The sequence below is a fragment of the Pelophylax lessonae genome (assembly GCF_965119305.1).
Source record: "Pelophylax lessonae genome assembly, chromosome: 1".
NCBI classification, from domain to species: Eukaryota; Metazoa; Chordata; class Amphibia; order Anura; family Ranidae; genus Pelophylax; species Pelophylax lessonae.
The window spans coordinates 498244392-498254098 of record NC_138768.1 but is presented as its reverse complement, the minus strand read 5'-3'; the positions used below and the strand labels follow the sequence as shown (position 1 = coordinate 498254098).

General features: G+C 47.2%; 1 protein-coding gene across 2 annotated transcripts in view; it reads left to right on the top strand.

The window, feature by feature from the left end:
• The first annotated feature begins 3086 nt into the window (after window positions 1-3086).
• MKNK2 (MAPK interacting serine/threonine kinase 2) overlaps window positions 3087-9707 on the top strand; it is a 186661-nt gene continuing 180040 nt past the window's right edge. The window contains exon 1 of one of the 2 annotated variants that reach the window (XM_082265327.1): window positions 3087-3196. The gene's annotated coding sequence lies outside the window, so the exon portion shown is untranslated. Of the gene's footprint in view, window positions 3197-3401; window positions 3503-9707 lie in introns of those variants that run through there. The other variant, XM_082265328.1, reaches the window with a different exon arrangement.

Sequence of the window (9707 nt, the reverse complement as noted above, 5' to 3'; positions counted from 1 at the left end):
GCACTAGGTCGGTGCGCCCCTCTTTTTCTTTTTTGTCTTTTCCCCCATCACAGTGTTCCCATACATCAGGTTCCCCCATCACAGTGCCCCCCCCCCCTTACATCAGGTGTCCCCATCACAGTGTCCCCATACAGCATGGTGTCCCCATCACAGTGCCCCTATACATCAGGTGTCCCCATCGCAGCAGCCCCATACATTGGGTGTCCCCATCACAGTTCCCCCTTACACCAGGTGTCCCCATAACAGTGCCCCCATACATCAGGTGTCCCCATCATAGTGTCCCAAGACATTGGGTTTCCCCATCATAGTGCCCCCTTACATCTGTTGTCCCCATTACAGTGCCCCTTACATCAGGTGTCCCTATCACAATGTCCTCATACATCAGGTTCCCCCATCACAGTGCCCTCATAAATCAGAGTTGTGCCCTCCCTTCACCCTTGTACTCACAGATCACAAATGCTGTTCCCACCTGCAATGAAGGCATCTCCTTTTTCCTGAGGTGAGTTCTTAATGCCTGGCCCTCTTTCATCCCCTGCAGGAGGGAGGAGAAAGCTGAATCTTCTGTCCTGCAGAAGCTAGCCACGGTTCCTTCTAACAGGAGTGACATTGCAGTTGCTCCTATGAAAGAAAAGCACCACAAGTGGCCAAATTACCTGTGCATCCCCTCCCCAACACAGTGCCTTCCACTCCCCCTTGTCCTGGCCCTGATCATGGTGCCCCTGGGCAGTGCCCAATCATTAAGTCGGCCCTGATTATGTGTTGCTGCTGACTTTTCATTTTTGGAGGCTGGAACACCGCTTTAAGTACCTCATGAACCCTGAGCAGAATGAATAGAAAAAGGGGCTGTAGTAGCTCCCTTTTTCTATATGGGATGGTGGCAGGGGCAGCTAGCTGAGTTATGACCTTTAGTGAACCATGTTAGGTGAATAGTGTAGGTGGTTAGCCAGTGGGTAACGAGGGTCAGTGACCTTTTGACTTCTGGTCACTCTCCCTCAAACTTCCCGCTCAAAATTGTGGGTATCTGGGCAGTTTTTGAGCTCAGCTGTGACCTTCCCGTCCGATTTCAGCTGTATCTGGGGAGATTTGTGCATGGAGCTCCGCTCCCGCTCAAATCTCCCGCTCTTTAACGCTCAACTAGCCCTAACCAGTTCTTAGGGGGGCTATTTAAGAGCGTCCGCGGGGCTCCGGGTCACTTCACCTCCTCAGGATTGATCTATAGCGTTCCCCTCCCTCCCTTTTGGTTGTCGCGGCCAGTTATTATTTATTGTAACTACTGTCGCCTTAGCGCAAGTGCTTCGGTGGACGTTATTTTAATGTGAGTTGAAATATGTTTGGTTGGATAATGTTATTTAACCACTTTCCGTCTGCTTACGTTGATAGTACTGCGGCAAAGTGGCTCGTTATCATCTGATGACGTAGATCTACGTCATCAGACACTCCCCTTTCTCGGCAGCGCGCGCCCCGCCGGAGGCTCGCTCCCGCTGTATTCAGTCACAGCGGGAGTCGGGCCAGGGGAGGAGCGGCGGCGATCGCCGCTGCTCTTCCCCGATTGTTGGGGATCTAGTGTGGAGATCCGCCTGCTTGTGTAAACACAAGCAGGCGGATCTCCTAAGTGACAGGCAGGGTCAGATTGCAGGGCTCAGCATAGCTGAACCCTGGATCTGTCCTTGTGTCACACAGTCCCCTCCCCCCCACACACGTCAGTAAGCACCAGGCATACATTAACCCCTCCCTCTCCAATAAAATTAACCCTTCCCTGCCAGTGTCATTTTTACAGTAACAGTGCATATATATAGCACTGATTACTGCAGTAATGTCACTGGTACCCCCAAAAGTGTCAAAAATGTCAGTCAAGGGTCCGATCTGTCCGCCGCAATGTCGCAGTCCCGCAAAAAAAATCGCAGATCACCGCCATTACGCGTTAAAAAAAAAACACCAAAAATGACAAAAATCTTTCCCTTAGTTAGTAAACGCAATAACTTTTGCGCAAACCAATCAAAATACACTTATTGTGATTTTTTTTACCAAACATAGGTAGCAGAAAACAAATTGGCCAAAAATTAAAAAAAATTTAGATTTTTACATTTTTTTGGGGGGAATTTCATATAAAATGTGAAAAATATTGTTTTTTTTTCAAAATTTACGCTCTTTTTTTGTTTATAGCGCAAAAAGTAAAAATCGCACAGGTGATCAAATACCACCAAAAGAAAGCTCTGTTTGTGTGAAAAAAAGGACGTAAATTTCGTTTGGGTATGGCGTCGCACGACTGCGCAATTGTCAGTTAAATTCGCACAGTACAGAATCGCAAAAAGTGGCCCAGACGTAAGACAGCAAAATCCTCTAATGGTAAAGTGGTTCAAGTTAATGTTTATATTGTCAACCTGAGCCATAGTGGCTGGCTAGGTTGTTTACGTGTTTTATTTCAAGTGTAAATAAAGTTTGAGTTTTATTTATGTATTTATTTATACCAATAATAAAACAGCTGCGGCCTAATCTTTTCCAAACCAGTATTGTGTATTTATTTATTAGTAGTAAAAAAAAAAAATGGTTTTATTTATATATATTTATATATAGTATACATTGAGGTAAATACATCCTGTCTGCCATTAGAAATACTCATAGAAGGTTGCTAATGAGATTGCCAAGAGAGGCCTAGCTGTTACTGTTCTCTTTCACTACCACAGAAGCAAGCTCTCAAATGCTTTATCACTGAAAGAACTCACTCCTGTAATGAACAGTAACAGCTGTATATAATGCAGCCACCATCTAAAAATTGGTGAGCTGTAATATATTAAAACTTTTGGGTTTAGATATAATGTAATAACTAGCTTCCAGCTAAAAAAAATAGACAATTGAATGACTATGCTTTTGCTTGCACTTAATATTCGTCGCACTACTATATCGGCAATGTTCTTAATTCTTATGACTTCCACAAGTATATGCTTTCACGTTAAGAAATCCAGAAAGCTGCGCATGCCAAACTGGTTCAAACTAGACTGTAGGAAGCCTACAGCTAACACTGTTTAGCAGCACGTATAGAGGAAGCAGGCCATGTCATGTGAGTGCGGCGCCCTATCAGGACTGAGCCTTGCTTCGGACACACCCCTTTATGAAAATACAGGGAGTCAGCTGTCTCATGTAAATAGCAATGTAAACCTGAGAGCTGTGCCACTTCACTGCGGGGCCCTGGAGAGAAGTAAGTGTCTGAGCTCATGGCGGAGAAAAAGCACGCGGTAGCGAGCTTTCCTTGTATGATATGGTGGAGTTATTATAGTAGGCATTCATGGACGTTGTTGTTGTTGTTTGATACGGAGGCTAATATTTCGTAACGGGAAGTTAGCACCGAGTGTGACAGTGCATTCCCCTTCTGGAATTGTACGTAACACTATTGCAGAAGAGTTTACAATGTATGCCATTTCTGTAGGACGGATGACGTCAGTAGATTCAAGGGAGGAGGAGAAATTACGCTAAATAGGATTTCAATGTTAGAAACAATGCGTAGGTGACGTAAAAAAGCCACACATTAATCTGTGTAACTCCAGTGTATTTTTATTAGGTTGTTTGTGTGTGTATGTATATATATATAATAGTGTAATAGTCAAGCCTACCCATGTTGGCAGTTCTGTGCTAAGAAAGGTTTGTTTGTACAGTGATCAGCTGGTAAAAATGACAAAAGCGTTAGCCAATCCCCGTTTCATTCAGTGTTAGGGCTTATTTACCCCTATACATTGGCAATCTAGCTGCATTTTATTTGCAGTTCCTCAACACACATTGTAAGGCGTGAAAATGTGCCATCGTACGGTTCTGTACACCTCACCACATCGTAGAATGGAGAAAAAAAATTTAATATATATATATATATATATATATATATATATATATATATGAATGACAGGTCGTATATTCCAAATTGCACTGCAAAACAGCACAGATCCGGAAACCTATTTCTTATTGGGACTATATGCACACACGTTACAGTGGTACAGTGTGAACCAAGGCCTTATGGAATTTCAGATGACTGTTCAATCCATTTACGATTTAGCTGATAAGAGATGGTGGGGAAAAGATCTTTTCTTTACTCTGATCATTTCAGCGGAGCGTGTGTTTATGTCCTGAGCCCTGTTATCAGGAATCAGTCGAATCCCTTCTTCTCAGCCAGGATTGGTTGGGCAGGGGGTGTTTGCAGAGGTTGCAGTATGTTTTTAAAGACTAGTAAGGTGTGCCTGTTCCAGAACTCGGAAGGGTTGAGGAAATTCTGAATAACAATAATAAAAGAAGTATTTTAGCAGGCAGTATCTACAGGAGAGGAATGCAAGAATATATAACAGCCAGCGTGGAGGTATGCAGCGGGCAGTATGTGCAGTATAGGCTTGCAGAAGGTATGAGAGTAGGTAATATATACAATAGTGAACTGGGGAGGGACAGCAGGCTGTAGGTAAAGAATGTACCGCACAGGGAAAAAGTTATCCCATGAAAATTCTGGGGCATGTTCATCACATTTGGGCGTTTAGCCACAGTGCCCAGGTGTGGGTGGAAAGCACAGGCACCCTGTCCTGCCCTTCTGCCAGTAGCCTGTAAAACTATGAGAAGTGCACAGCTGCTGCTGCTGGATGGTACACTGAACATTACTAATGTTTAGGACAGTATACACACAAAGACAAATGCCTGTAGATTTTAGTCTCTCATAGAGGTGTCTTCTGTGTGCACCAAATTGGCAGAGTCTCTTGCACTGGGTCTAATGCCTCGTACATACGCACCGATTGTTGGCCGTAAATTTTCAGCCAACGTCCGGTCGGCCGATTGTCGGCTTGTTAGTATGATGCTTCCGACAACCGACTGCCACTTTTCGGCCGAACAAAATCTGGTGTGCATGCTATAAAATTTTTGTTGGCCGTCAGCAGAACGGCCGATTGTTCCGTCAGTCAGTACAGCTTTCGGCCGACAAAAATGTGATCATCAAGACTGGGCATGCTCAGAGAAGAAAAAACACACGGAAAGTAAACCAGAACATGACATCACTTCTGCAGTTGGTTGTTGTTGGCCGACAAAATTTGTGTGCAGTCTAGAGCACATTTCAACCAACACAACAACACTGGACAAAAGACGGCCGATCGGTTGGCCAACAATCGGTGCGTGTGTACGAGGCTTAAGCACTTAAGGTGTATTGAGCCTTTCTGGTGTCGCTGTGCTCCACTTCTGGGTGGAGTGATGCCACGTACTAGGCTCAGAGACCTGCACATGGATAAGTGAGAGGGCTCTGCTAAATTGTTTTTTTTTTTTTTCCCCTGGCACCATCATAGCAGCATACATGTGGTAGTTCAGTATGCTGCTAAATATTAGTGCCAGGAAAGGAAAAATACAGGTATGATACAAACTTCTGTTTTCCAGGCACCATTGTGGCAGTGTACGGAGCTACCACATGTAAGCTGCCATGGATTGGTTCCAGGAAAGAAAAAATATGGGTATGTATTAGTGATCGACCGATATCGTTTTTTTAATACCGATATGGATATTTTAGTCTTCGGATATCTGTATCTGCCGATATTTTCACACATGTAAAAAAAAAAAAAATTTTTTTTTTTTTTTTTTTTTTTTTTTACAGGTACTCCTTGTGGAGGGATCTTAGGGTCTAAAAGATCCCAAACCCCTCCTCAACACCGAAAAGCATTCAAAACGCCAAGTTTGGCTGTTTTGAATTCTGTCCGTTTTTTTAAATTCGGCGCCAAGTACCTGGAAGTGATGTCATTACATCACTTCCGGAGACCTGGGTCTTCTCTTGGGTGGTGGATGTAGGATGGCCGGGTCTCCTGGTGGGACAGGAGACCCGGGGCGAGCCACGGGAGGGGGGGTGGCGTCCCTTCCTGCTCCTTGTAATGACAGCAGAGTGGCTTCTCAGCCGCATCAGTTGTCATTACAAGTCAGCCGACCGTCGACTGTGGATACCGGTACCAGGGTGATGCCTCTAGCTGCAGGCATCACCCCGGTACAAACACTTTCCCTAAACATCGGCAAATCAAAAGACCGATTCCGATATATCGGGGAAAGTGCATATCGGCCACTGATATATCGGTGTTGCCGATAATCAGTCAATCTCTAGTATGTATGATACAGTTTTCCTGGCACCATTGTAGCAGCATATTGAGCTACCACATGTATGCTGCCATAGATTGGCACCAGGAAAGGAAAAATTTGGGTGAGTAGAATACAATTTTCTGTTTTCATTCAGTCTACCCAAAAGTTGCATGAATGCTGGAAATTCAACTAAAAGTTGCTTTGTTGCACCTCCTTCAGATGTGGATTCCAGTGGGCAGACAGAAGGCACATGGGTGGGCGTATGGCAGGCCATAGATGATACTATTATCAAATTGCTCAATTCCCCCATCAACACAGTCAGTGTTGATGGGGGAGAATTCTCCAGCGGAACGATTGTGTTCTCTTAGGGTGGTTGTGTGTATGGTCGCAGGGAGCCATCTGTTCTGGGAGAACACAGCGATTATTGCTAGTGGCTATAGCTACTGGCAGTAGTCGCATGTACAAATCTGGTGTGCTGGTTGTACCCAAGTTGTTTGATGGATCGACTTGGATAAAATCAGCCTGCCCATAGATGGTTCGAATCTTGGCTGGTCCCTGCTGATCAATGGCTGGCTTTAGGCTTGCCGCATATGCTACAATCTGACCCTACAGTCTCTGCACAGTCACTTTTAAATCTACCAAAGCTATCCAGTCAATTTGTATACTATCAGGCAGGCCATTGCACTGCATACTTGTTGGTAGATGTAACAGAGCTTGTACAATCGAATGATTATGTGGAGGGGGAGAGAGTGTAAGTATATCAGTTTTACCTTTGCTATATGTTGTACGATTATCTTTTTTAAACACTTATTTCTCTTACGTCCTCCGACAGTCGCCGCCCACTCATACAGTCTTCACCAATGGGTATTGACTTCCTCTCCGCAGGAGTAGCTAGGCATAAGACTTGTTAAAAGCAAAAGCATTAACATAGACACACCCTTTGGGGCTGTCCTACTGGTCAATACCCCCCCCCCCCTGCAGTAAGCCATCCCAACTCAGTTTGTCTTCTGCCTAGTTCAGGAGTAGTCAGGCTTCCCTGTGCTGGGGCTACAGTCTCAGCCTTCTTCTTTTTTTATGATTTTATTTTTGGAAAATGTCATTTTTTCTTTACATTGCTAGCTGTTTATTTGTCAGCTTTAGTTAGTCGGATCTTCGGACGAAGATGGATTTTGCGGAGCTGGGAATCGGACTGGTCGCCCTTGTTCTCCAGGGTAGAGGGTCAGATGGATCCCCAGCCCGCCATCGAGTGTTCAGCCATGTGTTCGCCCTGGCATTAAGAACGACCCATCCCTGTCAGCAGGGATGCAGCCTGTGAGTTGGCTACCTCACTGGACACGTCTGCGGTTCGTCCGCACTCTGTGGTGTCCTGCGTTTTTTCGGCTGACGGCATTCCCTGCCATCTGAGGGCAGCGGCTTTCCGTTTGATGAGAGGCGCCCCACGCCATCCGGTACAGGTAAGTACACTCTGTGTGGGGCCTCTGTCTGGGGCTGGCAGTTCTGTGTGGCTGTGGTATCCCCTCATGTCTGTGCGTTTTTGGGGCTCCCTGATGCGATCCCTGCAGGGGTTTTTTATTTCACTGCTTGAGCTGTGTGTGCTTGGGGGCCCCTCTCCTGTGTCACTTAGTGTGCTTTGGAGGTACAGACTGCATGCGGGGTTAAATACCGCCGGTCCGCCATTTTAGGTGTGGGCAACATGTCTTGCTTCACTATGGGCGTTTTGTGCAGCAGTCTATGTAGTGTGTTTTTGCGCCTTCCGGCGACATCTTGTGTGTGGCAACAGATCGTTCTGTTCACATGTCAGCGGCCATCTTGCCGAAGCCTCCCATTACCTCCTATGGGCAGCCATTTTCCCTTAGCCTGCAGCTATAGTTCAGTCTCTGGCGACCTCACTTCCTTTTCCTCTGGAGCAGCGTCTGATGTGGTAACACATTTGTGGGGCTCTGTACTGCTGTCCTTGCATTTTCCTCTGTAAAATCCTTTCTGGCTCAGTTTTTGTCCCTGCGGGGGTTCTGTGTGACAGTCTGTATAGCGGTGTGCTGCGGGGTCCGCGTCGCGCACTTAAAAGGCCAGTGCCTTGCAAAACTTTTTTTCTCTGCAATGGAATCTCAGGACAGCAAATTCCCTTCAGCCCTGATGGGGGACTCTAGTTCATCTGAATCCCCTGCCCTGACTAATTTGGCTGCTGTAGTGGCAACTTTGGTGTCCAATATGGATGTGCTGATGACTGAACGGGCTGCTAGGAAAAGGCCTAGGCTTTCCTTTTCTTCTGATCAGAAGGTGATGTGGTTGCTGTCGGTGGCGTGCCCCTTTCGGGGTCTCTCTCGTCTCAGGACCCGCAAGAATCTGAGGGGGAGGAGGATGATTCTCCCCCTGGGTCGCCTGAAGAACGCGCAGCTATGGATGCGCTGATTCTTTCAGTAAAAGAAACACTACATTTGGAGGATGAGCCCAGTCCTGCGGGCATTGTGTCCTCTTTTGGTACACACAGGACCCGAAAGACGGCGCAGGTTTTTCCCTGTCCCGCTGAGTTTCATCACACTGTGAATGAGCAATGGCGCAGTTTAAAACGCACCTTCACGGTGCCAAAAAGGTTTCAACTGCTTTACCCCTTTGCATCCTCTACGGATTCGCGCTGGTGTGTGGCCCCTCCGGTGGATCACACTCTGGCCGTATTAAACAAGGCTACCCTGGTTCCCACTGAGGATTCCCCGGTGTTTAGGGATCCCACGGATAGGAGGCTGGAATCGCTTGCGTGCCATTCTTACATGGTGGCAGGTTCCATGCTAAAACCTATTTTCGCCTCTGCCATGGTGGCTCAGGCGGTGGCGGATTGGACTAAGGTGCTTAGGCGCACGCTTGTGACTGATTCTGCCCCCCCTACTACTGTGGAGATGGTGGACCAGATTTATCAAGGGGTCATGTATTTGTGCGATGAGGTCTTAAATGAGGCCCCTTTGGCTGCGCACCTGTCTAGTGTCGCGGTGCTTAACCGTCGACTGATCTGGTTGAAGAGCTGGTCGGCTGACCAGACGTCCCGGAAACCGATGGCTGATTTTCTTTACGCGGAGTCTCGCCTTTTTGGTGAGGCCCTGGATACTTTGGTTAAGGAAGTCACTGGTGGCAAGAGCACTCTGCTGCCCCAGAATCCGAAGAACAAGTTCTTTCGCGGTAAGCTGGGTCCCGCCTTTAAACCTAATCAGGGGCCCTTTCGTGCCTTCAAGGCACAGAACAAGGGCAAACCTTTCGAGGGCCAAGGTGGCCAGAGAAAGCCCTGGGCGGGCAAACAAAAAGCGGGCCACGCCGGTGCGGCGACTCAGTCCGCCTCTGCCTGAAGGGACGCCCTCACCCGTTTCAGGGGTGGGGGGACATTTGCGCGGTTTCCTCCAACCTTGGCTGCTCCGAATTCCGGACAGGTGGTTTCAGGAAATCATTCGATCAGGATAGCCCAGAAAGGAGGGCAAGGTGCGTCCGATTCTGGACTTGAAAGCTCTGAACCGCTTTGTGCGCGTTCGCAAGTTCCGTATGGAATCCCTCCGCTCGGTGGTGGCCTCCCTGAGCCCGGGAGAATTCCTGGCCTCTATCGACCTGAAGGATGCGTATCTGCACCTTCCCATTTTCGAGGGTCATCAGCGGTA